Source organism: Arvicanthis niloticus, chromosome 13 (assembly GCF_011762505.2).
Source record: "Arvicanthis niloticus isolate mArvNil1 chromosome 13, mArvNil1.pat.X, whole genome shotgun sequence".
Classification (NCBI taxonomy): Eukaryota; Metazoa; Chordata; class Mammalia; order Rodentia; family Muridae; genus Arvicanthis; species Arvicanthis niloticus.
Genome location: NC_047670.1, coordinates 58,206,961 through 58,231,779, shown reverse-complemented (window position 1 = coordinate 58,231,779; position 24,819 = coordinate 58,206,961). Strand labels below are relative to the sequence as shown.

The 24,819-nt window shown below is 46.9% G+C and overlaps 1 protein-coding gene across 3 annotated transcripts in view; it reads left to right on the top strand.

The window, feature by feature from the left end:
* Window positions 1–1,559: 1,559 nt before the first annotated feature.
* Window positions 1,560–24,819, top strand: part of Pacsin2 (protein kinase C and casein kinase substrate in neurons 2) — a 91,972-nt gene continuing 68,712 nt past the window's right edge. For 2 of the 3 annotated variants that reach the window (XM_034516465.2, XM_034516463.2), the window contains exon 1: window positions 1,569–1,729. The gene's annotated coding sequence lies outside the window, so the exon portion shown is untranslated. Of the gene's footprint in view, window positions 1,730–9,980; window positions 10,078–24,819 lie in introns of all 3 variants that reach the window. The other variant, XM_076911738.1, reaches the window with a different exon arrangement.

The window sequence follows — 24,819 nt, the reverse complement described above, 5'->3', positions numbered from 1 at the left end:
CCTGAAAACTGGACTTCTTATGTAGTTGGGGATGACCTTGATCTCCTGACCCTCCTGTTCTACCTTTTAAGTGCTAAGCCACTACACCTGCCTTTTCTGTGTTTTGTTTGCAGGGAGGTTGAGGCAGGGTCTCATTATGTATTCCAGGCTGACCTTGAACTTTCAAAGATTCTCCTGTCTCTGTCTCCCCAAGTGCTGGGATTATAGACTTAGGCCACCGTTAGTTGGCTTCATGTACTGCTTGCATAAGTGCCTTGACGTGGGTGGAACCCATTTATTACTGGGGTTACTGCTAGGTCATTTTACTTTTTTCCCCCCTTTCTTCCAATTACTCGGTTGACCAGGCTGCTCATTCATTCTTTTGTGTCAGCCTCTTGAGTACTGGGATTCTAGGCATGAGCTACTGTCTGCCACTCTTTACTCCATACAGTCCCCAGAAAGTTACCTGCTGTCAGTTTCTCAGAACCTCACCCGGGTATCACTTACTGTCCTCCCGGCCGGGACTGTATGAGGTAGTGCTCAGCAAAGTATTAGCCGTTTTGACTCATTATTTCCCTCTGCTCATAGGGCCCAACCTCCTACCAGGCATTCCTATGTGAGAAGCAGAAAGTCTGTATATTGCCTGGTGCTCTGATGGCCATATCTGCATCCTTTGGAGGGAAGTCTCTCCACCCCACTTCCTCTTCTTTCTTGCTTCTAAGGCCAGGACTCACTATGTAGCCTTGGTTAGCCTGGAACACTATGGAGACCACAGTGGCTGTGAACGCAGAGATCCACCTGCCTCTGCCTCCTAAGTGCTGGGATTAAACGTGCGCACCACTATGCCCAGCTTGGAGGAAACTTTCTAAATTAAAAAAAAAGAAAAAAAAAAAAGAATTGTGTTTCTGGGTGTTCCTATTTATGTCTGTACCTCGTGTATGCATGGTACCCACAAACGCCAGAAGAGGGAGTCAGATCCCCTCCAGCTGGAATTGCAGACCATGGTGAGCCTCTATGTAGGTGCTTGGAATGGAATCCGGGTCCTCTAGAAAAGCAGAAATGTCTCCAGATCCGAGGAAAATTTCTTTCTTTCTTTCTTTCTTCTTCTTTTTTTTCAAGACAGGGTTTCTCTGTGTAGTCCTGGCTGTCCTGGAACTCACTCTGTAGACCAGGCTGGCCTCGAACTCAGAAATCCACCTGCCTCTGCCTCCCAAGTGTTGGGATTAAAGGCATGTGCCACCACTGCCTGACCCGAGGAAACTTTCTTAAAGTCCACCTTATCTGAATTCTCGATCAGGGATCGCAACTCTTTTGGGTGCTAGGGAAACCACAAAACTCTGGCCCAAGTAAAAGTCCTCTAGAACCCACCCTCTGGGAGTTTCCTAGGGAGTGACCCGTGTTGGCCTCTCTCGGCGGCTTAAGTAGGAGCTCCTTGTTTGACTGACAGGAGGAGCCGCTAATGTTAGCCCAAGGTAGTTCCTTTGAGCTGCTGGGGGGCGTGCCACCTCCGCTCTAGTCTGTCCAATCCGGAGCGCTTCAGGCCCGAAGGGCGGGGTCTGGAGCTCGGCAGCCAATAGGGCGAGCACAGCGGGCGCGACGGGGGCGGTGCGGTCTCGGCTGGCGGCAGAAGCGGCCGCGGCGGGTCTGGGCAGGGCCGGGGAGCGCGGCCGGAGCGGAACGGGAAGGGGTCGGAGTCGCAGCCCGGCCGGCGTGGCGTGCTCAGTGGGACCCGAGGCGAGCGGCGGCCGAGGTGAGGGGTGCGCCGCGACGGTTGGGACACGGGTCAGTGGCCGTGCCTACCCCTGTCAGGCCGTGCCGGGGCCGAGCGCGCGGGGCCGCGCCGCTCGAAACTTCTAGTCCGCGCGCGAAGGGCCACGCGCAGGCGGGCGGAGCCCGGGAGGCCCAAAGGGCGGCCGGAGCGGGCGAGTCCCACGCGGACGCACTCATGGGGCGCTTTGCAGGCTGCCTTCCATTTCCGTCCTTCCCACTCTCAGTGTCCGCAGTGGTGAGAGCCAAGCCTGCCCGGTGAACACGAACTAGGGGTATGAGGCAAGACAGGAAAGGCTGCAAGCTGTCCTTTTTGACTTTCATAGTTTTCTAGACTCAATGGCTCCGAAGTGTCAACTCCCTCCTATCTCCCGTGGGGCTCTAGAGCCACGTTCTTCTCTTCTCAGAGACCCCAGGCTTGCGGGCCCCCCTCTGAGAAGGTTCGTTTTTCTTTTTGTTCCAGGAGTGGATCAGATGAGCTGGCTGGGGATCTCAAGGCCTTAGAGGTTAGACCTGGAAGTAGACACGCCCCAGGGGTGCTGCGTTCTTGTTGGGTCCACAAGGGAAGGTCTAGTTTTGGTCCGGGCTGCATGCACCATTCCTGGCTCTCGTCGTCTCTCCTTGGCCGCAGCTGTCCTGAGGTTCAGTGATGAAGGGGAGAGTAGGTTGCTGACACTCTTCAGGGCTACTCATTAGCGGTTTAGCAAAAACACTCCTGCACTGTCCTGATGTCAATCTATCTATTCCTGAGTTGTGGACGTGAGCTCACACCTTCCTACCCCCTGCAGGTTTTCCAGTTTGCTTAAGTTCTGGTCTTGCACCCCTGGGGTTGTCAGCTTGGAGCCCCTGGCAAAGGGATCAGCCAGATGAACTGGATTCTCTGTTAGCCTACCTTTTATGTCGCTAGGCGCTCGGCTTCACCTTTTCACAGAAGCTCTGAGAATCAGCGTAGTTGGGATTCTTTTGACTTTCCTGGAACACTTTTGTCCGTGCATTTACACTTAATAGAGTTTGGCAGTCTCCTTGGTGAAGCTATGCTACTTGAACCGTGAGGCCAAGTGAAAAACTTGTGTGATGTGTGTTTTCTTTTCCCTGCAGTCTGGAGGCTTCAGAGAACTGACCATTGGGCTGATGGGTATTTCTTACTTGGGAAAGTAACTGAGCACAGAGGAGTAGATGACTGATTAGATCTGTTCTCTCTGGGCGGGATTGTTAAAGACTCATTGGACTAGAAATGGTATTTTAGTTCATGCTGTTTGGGGAGCTAGAGTTTGTTACTTTTGACCATAGTGATTAATGCAAAAGTGTGTGTGTGTGTGTAAGAAACATATATCTAAGCCGGGCATGCTTTTAATCCCAGCACTTGGGAGGCAGAGACAGGCGGATTTCTGAGTTCGAGGCCAGCCTGGTCTACAGAGTGAGTTCCAGGACATCCAGGGCTACATAGAGAAACCCTGTCTCGAAAAAAAACAAAACAAAACAAACCCCACATATCTAAGTTTCCATGCTGTCTGATAGAGGATAGAGAGAGGTGACATTAGCTCTCCCGTGGTCCCGAGTGCCAGTACAGATTTTGATGCCTAGGCATTTTTAGGGGGAGCGTAGGGTCATTTGTCCTTAGTTTTGAGGGGTTTTGTTTTGGACACAGGGTCTCATAAAGTAGACCAGGTTGACCTGGACCTCACAGAGATCTGCCTGCCCCGCCTCCTGAGTGCTGAGCTTAAAGGTGTATTACACCATACCTGGCCACCCTTTATCTTTTTGTTCTTTTCTTTTACCTGAAAGTCCATGCTGATGGGTTAAGGTTTGATTTTTAGGCTTCCTGGTTCTGAAGGGGGGAGGGTGTCATCACTTGATCTTTGCAGGATGTTATGGAATATCAAATGTAGTAAAATTACTAACTGTTGCCGCACCTTGTAAAGCATACTCAAGTGCTCTCTGGCCAGCCTCACCTGAAACCAACCTCTCAGCTGACTGTGGCCTGCCTTATCTACCATCCCATTGTACTTGGCTTCCTGGAAGCCACCCTTTAGATTATGTAGGTAATAATCATGTTCACATGAGCTGAAGTGCCTGCTCAGTTTTTTTCCAGTTGGGAACTACAGCTGCATACCTGAAGGCAGCAGAGGGAGGCAGGGCTTAGCTAGCTAGTCGATTTGCATACTAGGGCCAGAGTCCTTTATGACCTCTGCACATCCTCCTCACACCTGAAACTAGACCTGAGAGCACTGTCTAAACACCGGAACTTGTCTCTGACAGGCTCTCAATGGTGGTTGGGGGCTGTTTTGAGATTTATTTTTCTCCCATTTCTTAAAAAGATTCATTTATTTCATGTATGTGAGCACACTGTCTCTGTCTTCAGCTATACCAGAAGAGGGCATCTTATCCCATTACAGATGGTTGTGAGCCACCATGTGGTTGCTGGGAATTGAACCCAGGACCTCTGGAAGAGCGGTCAGTGCTCTTAACCACTGAGCCATCTCTCCAGCCCTTTCCCCCAGTTTTTAATATTCAGATGGTTATGCTGTCTGCTGACTAGAGACCATCTTAAAAAGGATAGGAGATCTGGGGCTGGGAGATGGCTCAGTCAGTAAAGCACCCGAATGTTCAAACATAAGACCTGTACTTGAACCCCCAGCAAAAAATACAGTAAGGACAGAGGATGGCTCAAGGGCTAAGAGCTGTAAGATCCTTACAGAGGACCTGGGTTTGATTCACAGCACCCACACGGGACCACAACCACCTGTAACTCCAGTCTCAGGAGATCCTACATCCTCTGCTAACCTCTGAGGGCACCAGGCATGTGCATGGAGCACTTACATACATACAGGCAAACGTTCATAACACAAAATAAAGTGGACAGTCATTAAGGCAATACCAGACCTCAAACTCTGGCCTGCACTTGCACACTTGTATACAAACAGAATAGTTCTCCCACTGCGCAGGTGCTTACAACTCTACCTTTTAGGAGGCTGAGGCAGGGAAGTCTCTAGTCTGAGGCCAGCTTTGGCTTATGTAGTGAGAGCCTATCTTAACAAAGGATAGTTCTCTAACTATTCTGCACAACCAGACTTTTTTTTTTTTTTTTTTTTTTTTCATCTCTGTGGGTACTAGCTACTTGAAAGACAACTACCAAACCTAGAGCACAAGGACTTTTTTGTTTTTGTTTTGTTTTTTGTTTGTTTGTTTGTTTTTGGTTTTTTTCAAGACAGGGGTTCTCTGTATAGCCTTGGCTGTCCTGGAACTGACTTTGTAGACCAGGCTGGCCTCGAACTCAGAAATCTGCCTGCCTCTGCCTCCCAAGTGCTGGGATTAAAGGCATGCGCTACCACTGCCAGGCAAGGACTATATTTTTTTTTTAAGGAGACTTTATTTATTTATTGTGCATGTGTGTGTGTATGCACAGTGTGGTGTGCATGTGTAGATTGGAGGACAACTTGCAGGAGCTATTTCTTTCCTTCCCACCATCGGGCTAACAGGGATGGAACTTAGATTGTCAGGCTTGGCAGCAAGTGCCTTTATCTTTTCTCTTTGTTCAGATATTCTCCTCCCCCCACCACACAGGGTTTCTCTGTATAGCTCTGGCTATTCTGGAATTTTTACTCTGTAGACCAGGCTGGCCTCAAATTCAGTGATCCATCTACCTTCTCCCCCCCCCCCAAGCCCCCGAGTGCTGGGATTAAAGGTGTGTGCCATCACCGCCTGGATTCTGTCCAGATTTTTAATTTTCATTTAAAAAATAAGAACTTGTACTCAAAAAAAAAATACTATATTTTATTACATTTATTTAGTGTGTGTGGCAGTCAGAGAATAACTGACTGTCAGTTCTCAGTCAGTTTTCTCCTTCTACTCTGTGGGTCTGGGGACTGAACTCAAGCTGTAAGGCTTGATGGCAGGCACCTTTATCTTCTGAGCCACTCTGCTAACCCTGCTTTGTTTTCTTTACCTGCTTCTACCCAGCTCTCCTCCCCTTCATGTGCTCCATGCGAGACAAGCAGTCTACTGCTAAGCTGTGCCTCCAGCTCATTTACAAAACGTCAATCTTAAAATAGACAATTTTTGAATCTAAGCACTGAACTAGATTAGCCAAGGAAGTTCAGCAGCGGTCATAGTGCTACCTCAGCGCTCAGAGTCCTCGGCAGCTGCTGTACAAAGAGTCTTTCTGGAACATGAGGCAGGACCTGATTTGGGACTGTGTGACCTGTCCTTGGCCTCATAATCAAGGCAACCTTCCTGCCTCAGCCCATCAGGTGCTGACATTACAGGCTTGAGCCATTACATTTGATTTTAATGTAATTTTATTCCCTGGTACCAGAGGGGAGATGGATGGGGCCCAGGGCTCTTTCTATCCTTCCCACCACTGAGAGACTAGGATATACCAACCTTAGGGCCTCAGATTTCCTATTTGTAAGAGAGGCTTAGACATTCCTAGCCTGTGACATTCTGAGAATAGCCGGGAAACACCCCTACCCCAAGAAAGGAAGCACACATGTGAAAAGCTTGGGGCCAGCGTCCAGGGTGAGAATTGTGACACTCCAGCGCTAAGCAGCCCCTCCTGCCCTGGTGGTGGCATGGTGAGCATGGCCTTCCTAAGCTGCCTGTCACCCCAGAGAATCTGTAATCCTATTTCCTTGTCATCCTGGAGCTAATAATAATGCTGATTTACGTACATGGAGGACACACATTTCAAAGGACTTTTATGTCATTATTTTGCACTCAAATATTTAAATGACAGGGTTGTGATAAAGTGGTGTCAGGTCTGACCATTACTTTGTAAGAGTCCAAGACCACAGATGTCCATCCATCCTGGGTCCAGAACTTGGGCTCTTGGATGCCAGCATGGGGTTTTTCCATTAGGTTCTGCTTCCTTGATGGTGGATGAGTTGTTGGCATAGTACGTATCCTAGAATGTCCTTGTAGAAGTGTTTGTCCACAGAAGAACTGTCTGTCCTTTGGAATTTGAATCCCTAAACACCCTTCTGTCCTGACTATGAAGACCTTGTTTGTTTGTTCAGGTGTTTTTTTTAACTTTTATTTCTTATTTTATGTGAATGGGTATTCTGTCTACATGTGTGTCTGTACACCATGTGTGTATGGGATCCCCAAGGTCTGGCGTTATGAAGTCTTGTGAGCTACCATGTGGGTGCTGGGATTGTATGCAGGTCTAAGCAGTGCTCTTAACTGGTGAGCCGTCTCTCTGTTCCCTTGGTTTTGTTTGTAACCTTTTTCAGAGGGGAATTTGTAGGATTTGAGTGTTTTGAGGAGTCCGATGGCAGCCTCAGACTAGAGATCTCCTCAGCCTCCCACAGGGCAGAATTACAGGCAAGTGCACCTTGAGAGAACTATTCTGTTTGTATATATGTGTGAAAGTGCAGGCCAGAGTTCGATGACTATTTTTTATAAGATTTCTTAATTTTGTGTTATGAACGTTTGCCTGTATGTATGTAAGTGCTCCATGCACATGCCTGGTGCCCTCAGAGGTTAGCAGAGGATGTAGGATCTCCTGAGACTGGAGTTACAGGTGGTTGTGGTCCCGTGTGGGTGCTGTGAATCAAACCCAGGTCCTCTGTAAGGATCTTACAGCTCTTAGCCCTTGAGCCATCCTCTGTCCTTACTGTATTTTTTGCTGGGGGTTCAAGTACAGGTCTTATGTTTGAACATTCGGGTGCTTTACTGACTGAGCCATCTCCCAGCCCCAGATCTCCTATCCTTTTAAAGATGGTCTCTAGTCAGCAGACAGCACAACCATCTGAATAAAAAGTCAGGGGAAAAAATAAATTCCAGACAGCCATCCCAAAAGATCACCATTGAGAGCCATTAGGGACAAGTTCAGGCCCGTTTAGACAGTGCTCTCAGGTCTAGTTTCAGGTGTGAGGAGGATGTGCAGAGGTCATAAAAGACTCTGGCCCTAGTATGCAAATGGACTAGCTAGCTAAGCCCTGCCTCCCTCTGCTGCCTTTGATTTCCAGGCATTGTAGTTATTAGTGGTTGTGAGCCACCCTGCTTGGGTGCTGGGAACTGAATGTGAGCCATGTGGAAGAGCAGTGCAAGCTTTTGACTGCTAAACCATCTCCTCGATCTTTGTTTAACTTTGGTCTTTTGAGATAGGGTCTCTATATAGCCCTGGCTGTCCTGGAAGTCAGTGTGTTGAGAACTGGGATTATAGGTGTGTACTACCATGTCCAGCTCTTTGTGTTTTTAGTGTGTGTGTGTAATTTCCTGCAGGTGTGCATTTGCTGAAAACAACCCTTGAAAACCCCTATGTTTCTGTTATTTAATGGGATTCAGGCATCAAATTCAGGTTGTCAGGCCTTCATTGAGTACTTTTATGCTAAGCTGCCATAATAGTTTGTTTTTTTAATATTCTGTGTGTTTTGCCTGAATGTATGTATGTGCACTACATTTGACTGGTGGCCACAGAGGTCAGAAGAAGGTGTCCAATCCTCTAGAAGTGGAATTACCATCAATTGTGAACTGCTGGGTGGCTGAAGTTGTGGGTGCTGGGAATTGAACATGGGTTCTCTGAAAGAGCAGTGGGGTCTCTTAACCATTGAACCTGTCTCTCCAGTCTTAATAGTCCTTCCTGTTTTAGAGAGAATGTAGCTGTCAGGTTTTGAACTCATTGTCTTTTTGCCTAATGTTTTTTAGATTATAGGGGTTTTACTTGACATCTCTTCTTGGGCTGAGAACATTTGGAATATATCTTAATTGTCTGGGACATCTGTGGGCAAAGGGACAAAGGCATTGAAGGGGGAGCATTCTGGCTGCTGTTTATGTAGAGATCATAGTGGCTGCTTCAGTTCACAGCTCTAGGAGTCCAAGGTTTAGGTCCCGTGCTCTATAGAAGCAGCTGGGGCAGAATGGGTCTAGAGGTCATTGTTTCACAGAAGCAGTACCAGATAGAAGCGGGTGCACGTGCAGAGAGACACAGAGGAGGGCTGGTTTGGCTGCTCTAAGCATGCTGCAGAACTTAACTCCAGGGAGGTAGCCTTTGCCACAAGTGAGCTTCATAGTCTTCAAGAATGTGGCGATAGCTGTGTGGTGGTGACACACACATTTAATCCCAGCACTTGGGAGACAGAAGCAGGTGGATTTCTGAGTTCAAAGTTATCCTGGTCTACACAGCAAGTTCCAGGACAGCCAGGGCTACACAGAGAAATCCTGTCTTGAAAAATCAGAGAGACAGAGACAGAGACAGAGACAGAGAGATAGAGAGAAAAGAAGAAGAAGAAGAAGAAGAAGAAGAAGAAGAGGAGGAGGAGGAGGAGGAGGAGGAGGAGGAGGAGGAGGAGGAGAGAAGAGAAGAGAAGAGAAGAGAAGAGAAGAGAAGAGAAGAGAAGAGAAGAGAAGAGAGAACGAGAACACAAGTGGTGTGTGTTAGCAAGTGGGGGCTGTGGAGGGGAGGGAGGGACGACTGGTGGGCAGCTTTAGAATCTGAGGAGCTTCCGTAGGCCAAGGCTGGGGTCTAGACTTTCCTCTGGAGAATGAATTCTTGGGGAACATTCCAGGGTATGAGAAAGATGATCTTGACAGGAGTAAGAGGTCAGTTGCGAATTCAGGGATGTGGATGGGAGAGGTGTGATCTGGTTGTTCCTTTTCACAAAATCAGCAGTGTCTTCCAAGGCTTGAAGATTGCCTCAGGCTGTTCCTAGGAAGCAGTAGCTTAATTTTGTAACAAAGAGGCTCCCAGGGAAGATTGGCCTCAGTCATTGATTCATTTCAGCCCCATTGTCTAGAAGTTCACTTATGCTATTGTGTGTGGGGCTATTGTCATATAGCCTGGGTCTTGTTTTTGTTTTGTTTGGCTTATTCTCATAAGTCTATAAGGCTAGTAGGCTAGTTCCTGCAACAACAAATGGGAGATCAGAAGGTGGGCTTGGAGCCAGAGAGCAGCCCTGGGTTTAGTTCCCAGGTATACACACCACCAGGTGATTACATATCCATGCCTGGGCTAGTGCACTTAGCGTTTCTAACACTAGATGTCATTTATTTATTTATGTATATTTTATGTACATTGGTGTTTTGCCTGCATGTCTGTCTGTGTGAGGGTGTCAGATCCCCTGGAACTAGAGTTACACACAGCTGTGAGCTGCCATGTCAGTGCTGGGAATTGAATCAGAATCCTCTGGAAGAGCCACTGAGCCACCTCTCCAGCCAGAGACTAGGCATCTTATTTTGAACTGCTGTAACAGTGCTCTAGGCATCTGCTTATACAGAAATCTTGTTTCTTAAAGTTCTGGAGTCTGGAAGCCAGAGGTGAAGCTGCAGTAGTGTTGAGATCTCTTCTGGGTTACAGATCCAACTGGTTATACACTTATACAGCTGAAGAAGGTAAGGCAACTTTCTGAGTTCCTTCTTTAAGAAAGGGCACTAATCTCATTCTTTGGGGCTTCACCCCCATAACCTAATTAACTTCCTGAGGCTCCACCTCCTAATATGATGTTAACGCTAGAATTTGAGCACAGGAATTGGAGTGGGTCCCTTTGGGTTGTTGTAGGTGTGCAGTCATGGACCTAGAGCTCAGGCCATAGTACTTAGTCATTTTGTTTCACACAGCATGATAATTAGGTCAACTTGTAAATTAAGCAAAACCCTAAAATACTCATACTGGTTTTATTTTATCTATTTCTTTCAAAAGTCTTTCACAAATGTATTCTTTCCTTAGCCAGAACACTTGTTAGGATCATCTGTGGTGACTCAGGGTCACAGGGATGCTATCAGGGGTCACCAGTTTGGGTCAGTCTTTAAGCCCTTTGTGGAATCATGACCCTGGTAAGACAAATGTCCTCTCATTGCACCGCTCTGAGCCTTTATTTACCTTTCTCCTTAGTGGGGTTGAGGCTAAGAACCTGCATCCTAGCTATGTGTAGAGGGAGGCACATACCTTTGATCCAAGCACTTGGAAGGCAGAGGCAGCCTGGCCTCCAGAGGGAGTTTCAAGATAGCCAGGGCTGCACACAGAAACGCTGTCTTGAAACAATAAACAAACAAAAGAATGGGTGCATCCTGCCTGTGTGTGAGGGAAGCCACGCCCTGCCTCCTGTTGTTGAGCTTAATGTGATGGTCACAGCAGCCTGTGTCTGTGGTTGAGGAAATGTTGCTGTGACTGCACCTAGTGCTCCGAGAGGGACAGGAGGGTGTGATAGGAGAGTGTTGCCGTGATGGTAGCAGAAGACTTGAGAAGATGAAGGATCAAGCTGTGTGCACAGGGATCCAGGGGGAAATAGGGTTAAACTTACACAGAGCAGTGGTAGCTCTCAAACTGTAGAATTAGGGGGTTTTGGGATCTTTGTCCTTGCCCTTTCACTTTCAGAGTTAATTTTTAAGTTCTAATTGGCGTTATAATTAAGGTACATGTGTATGGCTATAACTTGGCTGTGCAGGGATTTGCAGTTGACCATGGTCTTTCCCTTAGCCTTCATTTTGTTTTCAGAACAGCTGTGTTTCTTTGGGGTTCAGAAGAAAGAGAAAATGAGGTAGAATTGGAAGTGTCAGAGGCTTTCCAGAGGCCACTGATGGAGACCCCACGTGAGGGGTTAGGCAGGCACAGGGCCTGCAACATAGTCTATGGTGTCTAGAATATCGGCAGTGGCTAGTTTTCTAAGTTGTCTCTTGAATGAAATTAAATTTTATTATTTTAAAATGATGCTCAAATTGTAGTTTGTGAACATTTTGGTACTTCAGACTGTGTTTGTGTTTCATTATATCAAATTATGCTGTCTCTAGCTGAGTATGCCAAGATTGTGAATTGTGGTCAGGCCCTCTTCCCACGCAGACCTTCAAGCCCGCTATTAGTGGATTTTATAGCTCACCGATTTACTGAAGCTGGCTTGCCTCGGCACCAGTTAGCTTCAGTGTGATGATGTTTTTAATTAAGCACTTGTGACCTCTGTACCAGCAAATATATTATCAGATAAGGAGGCAGGTCATGTGCCATGGGAAGATTGGCATGGCTGGTGGCAGAACCAGTGGTCATGGGGTACACTGTGTTCTGGATTTTCCAAGGGATCATGGATGTTTACATTTCTGCTCATTGAGTTCTTATAACCAGTTGGTGTTAACTCCACTTTGTTCAGGAGTAATCAGGGTCACAGAACGATGCTGTCCCAGTTGACCCTGAAGCCCACACCAGTGTCCCTTATCTTGCCGCCTTGACAAAGTAGATTCTGAGTCACTTGCTCTTAATTGCGAAAAAGATCTTTAAAATTTCCTTTTCCTTTTCTGTTTCCGAGGAACATAAAAATGGACAAATTATATGTCTCTTGTTTAAGGTAGAAGCTGTGTTCACAGTTAACTCAATTATGAGATTTGAACATTTGCAGTTTATAGAGCCTGGGAGTTTATAGGGTTGGAAGGGAGCTGGCACAAGCTGCCAGGCTGGAGTGTGATCAGATGGTCTAGGTCACCCTCATGTTTCTCTTCCAGTTGATGAGGTCAGGGTGGAGGAGCAGGGTTCTCAGTTCCAGAGCCTGGTAGGTGCCATGCGCCATCTTCCAAGTGTCTTTGAAGAGGCAGCTGAGGGAGAATTCACTTTGTTGCCTTGTGACACTAAGTGAAGATTGTTAGGGTAGGTACCTGAGAGCAGATGCTCTGATTGTTTGCTTTGTTTTGTAGACACAGGGTTTCACTACATAGCCCTGGTTGACTTCAGATCTTGCTGCTTAGCCCCAAAACGCTAGGGTGACTGCCTGTGCCATCACCTTCTGCTCAGAAATATATGGGTTTTATATGGGTAATATATGGGTTTTATGCTTGTGCTAATTACCATTTTTGTGCCATATGATTTAATAGTAAAAACTTATATTTTCCCACCCATTGGTTTGTGTTTATGTATATGTGTGTGTGTGTGTGTGTGTGTGTGTGCCTATACACACACGCACCCCTGTGAGTGTCATGTGGAGATCAGAGGGCAACTTGCAGAAATACTTTTTGTTTATTACATGTGGGTCTCTGGTCTCAAATTTCTGTTTTCAGGCTTGGGAACAAGTGACCTTACTGCTAATTCACCTAGAACCTTCAGAACGAGTACCCTTACTTGCTGAACCATCTAGAATGTAGAATTTAAATGGCCCATGCCTTTTTTGGGGGTGGTGGTGTGTGTGGGATTTTTTTTTTTAATGTCACCTACCGTGTCTGACCTAAGTGTCCTCATTCTATATTTCTGTTGAAGTTCTTTCTTCCTTTTCAGGTGTTGATCAGCCCTAGGGTCTTGTGCCTGCGGGCAAGCATTCCGCCAAGTGGAGCTACATACATAAGCTGCCAGCCCCTTAAATGATTTACCCCTTAAATGTGTTACCTTGTTGACTGTATGAGATTGAAACATTTCTTGTTGCTGGGCATTTTAGATTATTTCCACTGTTTTTCTAATTAGATACATTTGAATGTTTTCTCCTCTCTTTTTTCCTCCTCCTTCCTTCCCCCCCCCCTCCTCCCCTCCCCTTCCCCCTTCCCTAAGGAGAAATTTCCACAAATGACTTTAAAACTTGAACATTTAGATTGTTTTGGAACTTGTTTGAATTCTTGTTAAGTCTGTTTTCTAGTATTTTAGCTTAAAGAAAACTCTGGGGAATTCTTCCTAAAAGGTCTTTGGCACTTGTCACTGTCCATGAGATAAATTCTCATGAAGCTTTCTTGAGTCACACTCCCTTTCTAACCTGGGTGGCTGCTCCTTGCAGGGATGCTTTCCCTTTATGGATAAGAACAAGGCCTTACTCGGGATGGAGCTTCTGCATAGTATGCTCAGGCCTTGGATTCAGTTCCCAGCACCTGGTGGGGGTAGGGGGGCATGGAGTGACAGAAGAGAGAGGGAGGGAGGAAGGGAAAGAGGGGATGGGGGGGGAGCATGCACACCATCCTGCTTCTCTTTCTACTTGTTACTAGTGACTTGAGCAAGTGGTCCTTTTCCCTAAGGCTGTAAGTTGTCAGGCTGTTCAGAACCACGGTAGCTGACAGGGTTTGTCCTGGTTTGCTTTCCTCATTTGCAGTGTGTGAATTGGAAAGGACTGTGCAAGGCTGTTGGCACTGGGATCTTTCAGAGATCATGGCAGCCTGGGGTCAAGTGATCCTTTGGACGTTGCCTCAGTGGGTTGGGGTGCTGTTCTCACAGAATCTTCAGCTTCTCTTCATTGCTGTTAGAGACACGCACTCTACTATTGTTATATAAACTTATTCTGCCCCTTCCCATTGGCTAGCTGACCGTTTCACTTTTTACTGTCCTACAGAAGACTGAGCAGAGTCCTGTTTTCTTGGTTGCTAATTTCTCAGGGTTTGTAAAGGACAAGGGTGTGTGTGTGTGCACATACATGCATAGGATGGTGTCTGATGGTACAGGGGTCATTGCCAGGCTAGCCCACTTCTGCTCTTACCTTGCACAGTTGCTGTGTCTCCCCCACATCTATCTCTCCCCAAGAAGCTGTTTCCTTTTCACTTATCTTGCCTCACCATGGGCAAAACTCTGATTCTTAGTTCCTCTTTTAAGAAAAGCTGGTTCACAGCTGAACCAGAGCAGAAGACTTTACTCCATAAGGAGGTAGAAATAAGAGGAAACCATCTCAGCACAGGAGCATAAGAGGCATTTTGTTCCCTGGCACAAGCTGGTTTTAGTGCCAGTGCTCTGGGGTTTGCTTGACTGTTGGCTCTGTTAGACACTGGGAGCTTCCTGCTTCCCTTCCCCACCCCTGTTTATTCTGTCAATAAGACCAAATTTTAGAGTAATGGTTGGCTGTGTACTTGGCAGCCCATGTTTTTATCACAAGTGTGGAAATTGTACTTTGGCTTCGTTTCTGCAGATGCCTAAACATGCCTGAGTCATTGTTGCCTTAGCAACTGGCCGAACTTTGCTTGTGTGTGGCAAAGGCTCCTGCAGGGGCTGGTGGGAGCTTTTCAGACAGACTGGATGGCCAGTGCCAAGCCCCAATGGTGCTCCCTGTGGCTCTCCCACAGTTCATTTATTTTCTTGAGAAATCCCTGCTCAGATGTCCCAGCTCAGCAGGATAGCATGGCATGGGACAGGGCTGACCCAGGTCTCCAGTAGCTCCTGACTCAGACTTTGCTCTTTGCTGGGGCTGGAGGCTTTGCTCTGCACTGTGGCCCAGCTTCTGCTGCCCCGTGAAGTTGTTTATGTTTCTTACACCTGGGCCTAAAGGCTGGATCTGCAAAGGAACAGGGCCTTACAGAGGGCCAGAAGGTGCACCTGACTATGTGATAGGAACATGAGGTCACATGTGGTCACCGTGGTGTTATCCTTTGTTGTCTTGTCTCTAGAAGGTTAGTTAGTTTGTTTATTTGTGCATGTGTGTGGGTGAAGGTGTGCCATGGCTCACATGTAGAGGTCACAGGGCAGCCTGTAGGAGTTGGTTCTTGCTAGGGTCTAACTCAAGTCATCAGGGTTGGCAGCAAGTGCTGAGCCCACTTACTGGCAGCTTTTATTTCCTTTTGAAGATCTTGCTTTTGTAAGTGAGTATCTGAAGTTGCTTAGTGGGAGCAGGGGCTGAGAGCTGTTTATCACCTCTCTTAAACTCAGCAAGTCCAGCCCACCTTCCCTGAAGTACTTCTTGTGTTCATTTCCAGAATTGCCGTTTTGGACCTGAGCTGCTTTGTCTTCTACTTCTCCTGGGAACATCCAGGTTCATGACATTTAGAGATAATTTAAAATAGCATATGTTCTGTCTTATGAGTGTGGACGAACTTCTCATAACCCTGCTTTCCAAAAGCTTCATATTTGCTGTGTGACAGGTTGCAGAGAGTACAAACTTAGCCTACTGCGGACTGTAGGGATTCCCTCTTGGGAATGAAGTTTGCAAATTGCTTTGTAGATCCTGACAGGATCTACAAAGGCTGCAAATCTTACTCTCCACCTGCTCTGCACAGTGCTGCTGGAGGGCCATGTATTCAAGAAGACAATGGCTGGCTCTGAGTTTGGGTCTTGCTACAGCAGGGTGCTTTGGAGTGTAGGGATGTGTGGCACCTCCTTAGGATGCTCAGCTTTTAGACTGCTCTGACTTCACCTTGGCTCTGCTGTTTGTTCTGGGATCTACTATTTACTTGTATATCTCTCTGTGTGTGTGTCTGTGTGTCTGTGTATCTGTGCGTCTGTGTGTCTGTGTGAGTTTATGTGCATGGCATTTGTGCAAGTGCCCAAGGAGGCCAGAAGAGGGCTGTGGGCCTCCTGGAATTGGAGTAAAAGGCAGTTGTGAGCTGCCTGACTGTGGATGCTGCAAACTAAACCCAGGCTCTTTTCAAGAACAGTAAGCTCTCTTAACAGCTGAGCCACCTCTCCCCATTTCACCTTTAAAAATGGGAGGGCTGTTGTATGCTTGGGTAATCTACTGTAGCACCACACTTCATGTACCACTGCCTGCTGTGTGGTTCCACAGTGGAGCACACAGGTGGAAGGAAGTTTCCTGACTCTTGGGACTGATGTTCTGACTCAGTACTGTAATGGTTCTGTAGTGGTCCTGGCTAACTGTGGCCAAGTGACTACCAAAGGTTTGGTTCCTCAGGACTGTGCCCAACAGTTACAGGTTGTATCAGGTGTGTCCAACCCTTGGCTGTAGGCTGTATGTGGCATGTGAGTGAGGATAACTGTATGATGTAGCCCAACACATAAAATTATATAAAGCATCATGAATTTAAATTAAATAAACATGGCAGCTTTCATAGTAGTTTCTGCTCTTCAGCAGAGGCTGTGTGACCTGCAAGAAGTTCCTGTTATTCTCTGGGCCTGTACCCTCTGTCCAGTGAAGGATGAATCTGTGAGGGTTGAAGTGATAAGTTATTTATGCAGATGAAATGAGACAAGTCAAGCCAAATTAAAGTATATATAGGCCGGTTTATTGGGAAGCCACTCTTGGGCAGCGTGGTGGTTTGAATATGCTTGGCCCATGGGAAGTAGCACTATTAGGTGTGGCCTTGTTGGGGGAGGCGTGGTCTTGTTGAAGGAAGTATGCACTGTGTTGGTGGGCTTTAAGGTTTCCTATGCTTCAGCTCCAACAATGCAGAAGAGTATCCTCTCTTGGTTGCCTCTGGATCAAGATGTAGAACTCTCAGCTTCTTCTCTAGCACCATGTCTGCCTGCATGCTTTCATGCTTCCCACCATGATGATAATGAACCAAACCTTTGAACTGTAAGCCAGCCCCAATGAAATGTTTGCCTTTATAAGAGTTGCTTGGGCCATGATTTCTCTTTAAAGCAGTTGAACCTTAACTAAGACAGGAGGGTTCACTGGGGCCAAGGAGGTTGTCTTGGGGAGGGAGACAGAGGGAAGAGGAAAGAGAAAGAGTGTGAGCACGAAGGGAGAGAAAAAATGTAGGGGAGAGCGGGAGGGGAGAGAGAGAATATGGATATATCAAAATGTCTGGATTATATAGGGGAAAGCTTTTGGGGAGGATATGCTGCCATGTCCTGTAACAGGTAGGGACTGAGGGATGCTGGGTGAACCTGGAGGCCAGGTCCATTTTGGTTTGTAAAATATGCACCATGGCTGTTTGTTCCAGATCTGAATCCCAACATGGAGTTTGTTCATGAACCACGTGATTTACCTCTAAACTAGCTGTCTTTTTGTTTAATTCAGTGCCCTTAAGGCTTTGAGAAGTGTCATTTGCAGAGTCATTAACTGTACTACAGCCGTTTCCACTGACACTGGGTCTGTGGGTCCCTACCTCACTATGGAGGGTGGCACAGTGCCCAGGGTTGGGTGCTCTGAGATCCCCTTCCTAGCTGTTCATGCACCCTTCCCAGTCCCTGAAGTGCAGAATGGAGAAATCTGTCTACCTGTAAGCTAAGATCAGGCAAGGCTTCTGCCAACCTGGGGAGGGATTCAACCTCTCCTAAAACCCAGTGGTGTCCACACCCCACATTCCCAGGTTGGACCATTAAAGGTTCTTGTTTTCTCCTCTTCTTCCTAATGGATCATCTTGGACTAGAGTGGTCCTCATGTTTCCTGAATGCTGGGGTTGGAGGTGTGACCATCATACTGTCCCTGACTTGCCTTTCACTGTTGTCTGTCTCACTATTCATTCACTGATGTCACAGTCATTTTTAGTCAGTGTTTGCTGAGGCTCATGTGCCAGATCCCCTACTTTTCTTTGTCCAGTGTGTTCATCCTCAGGACAGGTGAAGAAGCTGAGGTTTGGCAAAGTGCCAAGCCTCCTATCTGGATGTGAGGCACGTGCTTGATTGAGATGTGAGTACTGTTGTGGAACTTGGAAGTCAGACCTGAGGACGAGCCAGAAATACCAGCAACCGCGTCAGTTTTGTAGTAATGAGGAGATGTCATATCAAAGGGAGAATGTGTGAGCCGTGATCCAGTCCTTTGTGTGGTGGACCTCAACCGTTGATGATGCACATAACACGTGTTTGCTGTTTACACACTGCATAGTCTCTTTTTGTCCTAACTGTATTCCTTGTGGATGGGTATTATTCCTTTCTTCGCTGCAGGGCTTTGGGCACATACTGGCTTTTCTCCAGGGCTGTTTTCTTGTTGTGACTGAGTATCACAACTTTCTGAAAGCTGTTTTTAAAGTCCTCTCTCCTCTGAATGATGGAAGGGGAGAACAGTGTTCGCAACCATGACTCAGCCCCTATATAACAGTCATTCTGACTGGAAGTTTGCAAGCTGTTATCCTGCTGTCATTGGCAGCTGTGAGTTCTTTAAATATTTGCATTTTATCACTGCTCAGCTCTTGCCTTCTGCAGGGAAGGGAAGTGTCTGTCCTACAGTCCACATGGCCATCTCTGATGCTGCCTTTCCAGGAGGAATTGGGGGTTGAAAATGGAGTGTTACTCTTCCTTCCTCCTTTCTTTTCATTTCCCCGTCCCGTTCCCCCTTTTCCCTCCCCTCCCTTCCCTTTCTTGAAATCCAAGTTAGAGTAGAGTGTAAGGAGGACGGTGTTATAGGGTCTGGATAGTGCCTAGAGCACCGCTCAGCAGTGTAAGAAGGGGTGCTGTAGGGTTTGGATAGGAGGCAGAGGTAGGAGGATCTCTGGTCTGCAAAGGGAGTTCAGGACAGCCAATGCTGTTCAGAAAACCCCCCAAAAAGAAAGACAGACAGACAGACTGCCCTTTTGGCAGTGGCAATAGAGCAAGTAGTGTTATTGTTGTTGTTGTTGCTTGTTTTGTTGAGATTGGTCTTCCTTAATTCAGGCTGTCCTGGAACTTGTGTAGCTGAGGATGACCTTGAACTTCTGATCCTCCTCCTGTAGGTCCCAAGTGTTGGGATTACAGGTGTGTGGCACCAAGCCTGGCTCAAGCTGGCTTTTGAAGAGTGTTGTTATTTGACAGTATAAAAGGTTAGCGCTTTGTGTTGTTTTCCCCCAGATTTCAAACACCAAGTTATAGTAATAATGGACAATACTATGCTGCCTTTGAGTGTAGCGCTTGATAGCGTTTGACATGTGCAGACACGGCTGCCATTCCCACAGACAAGCAGCTCTCCTCTGCCATTCTGTAGTCCTCCTCTTAGCCCTTCAGGTAGGAAGCCATTGCCCTGACTGCTTGTTTTAAAATGCAGAAACCTTAGGCCTTGATGAAAAGGATGTTTGCAGCTTTGTGCATTTTGGGCTAAGTTTCAGATGTAAATCTTCGCTTAATTCAGGGTCATAAACATTTTGTCCCAGGTCTTACCAGTCTGGGTTTTACAGCTGGGCTGTGATCTGTTTGAGCCATTTGTGTTTATGGTGGGAGATGTGTAGAAGGCCTCTATGCTCTCTGAAACAACAGCTAGTTGTTTCAGGACGTTTACTAAAGTGCTGTCCGAATTTTAAAGGAAACTTTTCTCGTTGGTCTGGGACTTGGGTGTCTTCGTGTTCTTGGCTGCTTTTTATTCTCTGTGCGTCATGTAGCTTCATGTAATGTCTTTAGCTCCTGATGACAGGGCCCTGTCCTAGTGTAGCAAGTTATAAAGGGGAGGGTGATACTTGACCAGATGTACATGGGCGTTCTCCCTACTCAGGTTTACACAGAGGCTTTGTGGACATCCTTGTTGGTGGCTACTGGGCACTGTCTGTTTCCCAGAAGTGACTGCAGAGGTCTGCCAGGATGGAGAAGTGAGGCTACAATAAGCCTTGTGTGCCTGGGTAGGTGGCATGGCACCTAGGCTGGGGATGTGACTGTGTGGAGGCTCCCTTGAGTAGGAGGGAGCCCAGCAGTGGGGTGACCTGCCTGTTGGGTGAGGGAACCTGCCTCCTTCGTGCTTTGATTATTCTTAGCTAGCTAGATGACTGTGTAAGTAGAGGTGTTTGTTCTTAGTCACAGAGAGGCTCTGGGCAGTCTCTAGGCTTGCCATTCACAGGAAGTAGAATGTTTGGTATGCTTTGGGCCTGGATGGGATGCTGTGGTCCTTCCAGTGCCACCATCTGCCCTGGAGGGGTTTCTTCACTTTGCTCCAAGTGCCCAGCCAGCCTCATATGGGCCTCTGAGCAGATGGCAGGGAAACTGAGGCTCGGAGGAGCCCACATGTCAGAAGCCCTTGGGTTGTGTGTTTGTCTATTGAAGTCTGAAGGGTTGATTGGCTTGTTATTCCTGCACTCCTCTTAAAAGGGTAGTTTCAGGCCATCCTGCTCTTCATTGTCAGTAGTGGAGAAGGGTCAGAGGGTTGAGATTACAGTTCTTCAGTGGCTCCTGGTAGCCCTCACAATAAAAGCCAGCCTTATAGAATGGTCTCTGCCTACCTCATACCTTGCCACATTCCTGTGTTTCTCCCTCCCAGGAAGAGGTGATACTCTCCCTTCAGTCTTTGTCCTGACTTCACCTTTCTCTGCAGGAATGCCAGCCATCTTAGTGTAGTGCTTCTCATTTCCCAGAGGATTTGCTGAGGAAGGTCAGGGCCCACAGGATCTGTCTTTTTAAAATGGAACCCAGTCTTCAGCTCTGCAGTGATAGAAGCAGACAGCTATGGGATCTATGAACAGACACTGTGAGGACCCTTGGCTTGCGAACCATTTCACTGTATGAGGAGTAGTTATCTAGGTTGAGCTGGGTTGTTGCTTTCTTCTTTATATGAGAATTACACTATCTTTCTCTTTCTTCTTTCTACTTCCCTCTCCCCTTCTCTCTTCTTTCCTGTTACTGAGATGGGATCTCACTGTATTATAGGATCTGGCGAGGTGGGGATGGCACTAGAACTAACTGTAGACTAGGCTGGCCTCACACTTGTGATGGATCTTTGGCCTCTACCTCTGGAGTACTAGAATTACAGGTGTGAGCCACTCCCCCAGCTCCTTGATTATCTATTTTTAGATCATGGATGTTTAAGCTTATACATACATGTTCTCTCTCTCTCTCTTTCTCTTTCTCTCAACATTAAAGAATTAGTATCTCTAACACAAATGTATATTTTATTTTTTGTGTGAGTACAGGAATGCACCTATCCCAATTTGTCTCTGGCAGGCAAAGGGCAACTCTTGGGGGCTGGTTCACTCCTGCCACCTTGTCTGATGTGGGGATTGAACTCCTGTTGTCAGATCTTCCTACATCGGTACCTCTACCCACTGGGCCATCTCACTGCTCCAACATAATTCTCCCAATGTGTCTGCTGCAGGGATTTTAACGTTAAGTTCAAAGTCTAATTTGCATTCTTGCAGTGTTTCTTTGGAATGTAGGGGCTGGGCTACGGTTGATTAGAATGGCTCAAGGCCCTGTCTCTGGATCTCACTGCTTTCCCTCTAATCTCACTGCTTTCCCTCTGGGTGGCTTAGGAACATTGCTGCCTTCACTGGTCTGTAGACTTGAGCTGCCTGGCTTGGTTCTTGCCCAGGGAGGGTTTCCGGGAGGATTCCTGGCTTGCATACCTGAGGCATACTCCTACAGGCTCTTGGGGTTCTGACCTTTGAACCAGATTGTTTCAGTTACTGTGTAGTATCTTCTTTTAGTTATAGCAGACAGGATTGAGCAATGTCATTTGATTCCTTGGTGTTTAAGGGAACTAAGGGATGTAGGGATGTAGAAGAGGAAGGGAGACACGGGAGAGGTGGAGGGACATAGAAGGTTGGGGTACATGGACATGAGTTCAGGTTTATTTCAGTGTCAACTTCAGTTTCCAGCCATGCTTACCTATTTAGTCTGAGTGTGTCTCTTCAGCAAGTGCTCTGTGCTTGAGAGCTTTCTGGGGCATTTGGCAGTGGCAGAGAGGGGGAAGTGCTTGGGACGCCCTCCCACAAGTTGTCCTTTCTCTATACTTGTACCTCCCAAAGAAATAGATAAACAGACAGACAAACAAATACATGTAAAGAAGAAAAGAGTTACTGTGTAATATCTTTTAGTTATAGCAGACAGGATTGAGCAATGTCATCTGATTCCTTGGTGTTTAAGGGAACTAAGGGATGTAGGGACGTAGAAGAGGAAGGGAGGAGACACAGGAGAGGTGGAGGGACATAGAAGGTTGAAGCACTCCAGGGCCCTCTCTTCTTCCCAACACACCCAAGTTTTTTGCCCTTTTCCATATTCTTTGGAAATGGGTATTTAAAATACAATTTTTAGAGGCCTTACAGAGTGACTACTGTTGTCTGAACACAATGATGTGGGTCAGTGGGGTAGTGGTTGTTTGAAGGAAAACTGGGTTGTTTTGAGTTATTTGTAAATGAGTTGCCAGTTGAAGTCCTGACGGGAAAAGCCAGCTGTGTTGAGGGGTATTGTCTTGAGACCTGAGGTAGAGCTCTTCCTGTGGGACCCTGAGCAGCCTATATGCAGCCATGCATATTTAGGTTCCAGTTCTAACTGCAATTCTACATGGTCATTGTTGTTATTGTACATAAATGGGGCCCAGAGAGGTTGTAAGTACCTAGCTGGGGCCTGGAGACACAGCTGGCCCAGAGGTTATAAGTACCTAGTTGGGGCCTGGAGACACAGCTGGCCCAGAGGTTGTAAGTACCTAGCTGGGGCCTGGAGACACATCTCAGCAGTTAAGAGCCTTGATGCTCTTCCAGAGCACCCAAGTTTGATTCCAAGCACCCACATCAGATAGCTTCTCTGGAAGTGCCAGTGTTTTTTTTTTAATGGCCTCTAGGGACACCTGCATACATGAGGCAGAGAAACACACATGAATACATAAATAAAAAGATCTTTCAACTTACCTGTCTAGTAAGTGATTATGTCAAGATTTGAACTTGGATTACTCTCAGTGTGTAGAGTCGATCCCATCTCCATACTTATAAAATATTGGGTGTGGTAGCCTTGTGAGCCATAAAGGAGTGATTTTTTTTTTTTAGTCGGGGCTTAGCAAATTTAGTATCTACATGTGTATAGAGCTGCACATTTGAATTTATAAAACTTACAAGCAGTCTATATCTTAGTTGTCCAGGAACTGTGGGAATCTGGAGATTTCTAAGCAGAAAAATGGGATGAGATCTGACCTGAGCCTCAGGAAGGTTTTCCTAGGATGTACAGGTGAGAATAGAGATGGGATACAGAGACAAATGCATGTGCTTTGGCCTCTGCTCCTTCTTAGGGTCTTTGCTTCTCAGTTCCTAGAATGGTCTTCACCTGGCTGTTTTTTGTCATTCTTCAGGCCAATGTGTTCTTCCTCAGGGGCCACATCATGTAAGCAGGGCCTGTCTATTTCTGTTATGTTCCCTGGATATTGTGGCCTGGAAAAGTCCTCTGAGTACACGGTGGGAATGGGCAGTCCAGGTGTGAGAGCTGTCCTTGCAGTGGGCTGCAGGGAGTGCGAGACAGGGGGACTTTGGTCATTTGGGCGTGTTTAATTTCATTTGACGGGATTAATGTTGCCTTTGGCTCATACATGCAGGTGTTTCGGTTGAGTGACCGCTACTTTCTCCTAACCAGCTGGGATGGTGGACAGGGTGGCAGCCACTTTCAACAGCAGCATTGCTTTGCTTAGCCTGGGTCTTTTTTCTCTCATGTTGGGCAAGTTCTTCTTGGCATCATCATTTCCCTCTTTCACAATCTCTCGGGTAGCTTCTGGTCTTCCTGTTTCATGTTTCCCCTTGTCTAATGCTTACCTTTCTGTAGTAATTCAAAAGGGAGTCCAGCTAGAGTTTGCCTGATGTGAGACTGTATGGCAAGGAACTGTTGACCTTGTGATCAGAGTCTCCTGTTGAGGGTGAATTGTGTGTGTTGGGGTGTGGGGGAGCGATGGAGGATGGCCATGGTCATGGAAGGTGGGAGGGTTGGGCCAGGTGGAATGGGGCACAGGACCAAGCTCAGACAAGGTGACTTTGATGTGTCCTTTGCATAGTGCACTAGTGATATGAGAGTGAAGCCAGGTAGCCAGTAGCTTTAGCGGAGACATCAGTACTGTAGTCAGCAAGGGAGTGGGCAGTAAGGTAGGTCATTTCAGGGTACGGTCAGTGTGTGGAGTCTGAGATGAGAACGTGTGTGTGTGTGTGTGTGTGTGTGTGTGTGTGTGTGTGCATGTGTGTGCATGTTCCTTCTACTTTATCATTCTCTGCCTTACTCTTCGAGACAGGCTCTCTTACTGAACCTGGAGCTCACTGTTTTTCTACTAGCTGGTCTGGTCATCTTGCCCCAGCCACCTTCCTGTTGCCACTCCCTTCCCTGTCATCTACATAAGTGCTGCAGTTGCACGTACACTTTAGCTTTTATCAGGGCGCTGGGATTCCAGCTCAAGGCCTTGCTTGCACAGCAAGGCTCACACACTGAATTGTCTTACACCCACTGTCTGTGCATTTATATGTAGAAATTTACACTAACAAAACTATCACAGCCTGAGGTTTAGGGACAACGTGGAGATAGTTTTGTTCCATGTGGTCCGTAGGCTAAGGGATTCTGCCAATAGGAATTTTCATGCCTCATGGGCAGGGCCCACAGTTAAATACCTATACCACACGTATTAAGCAGATACCTTAAGTCGGTGGTTCTCAACCTGTGTGGGTCTTGACTCCTTAGGGTGTTGAACGATTTTCTTACAGGGGACTCCTAAGACCATCAGAAAAGACAGATATTCATGGCATGTTGCAATTCATAACAGTAACAAAATTATAGCTATGAAGTAGCAACAAAAAATGTTCTGGTCTAGGATCAGCATTAGGAAGGTTGAGAACCACTGCCTTAAGTGAATGCATGTGCTCCCAGTAGGAAGAATCACAGACTTCATA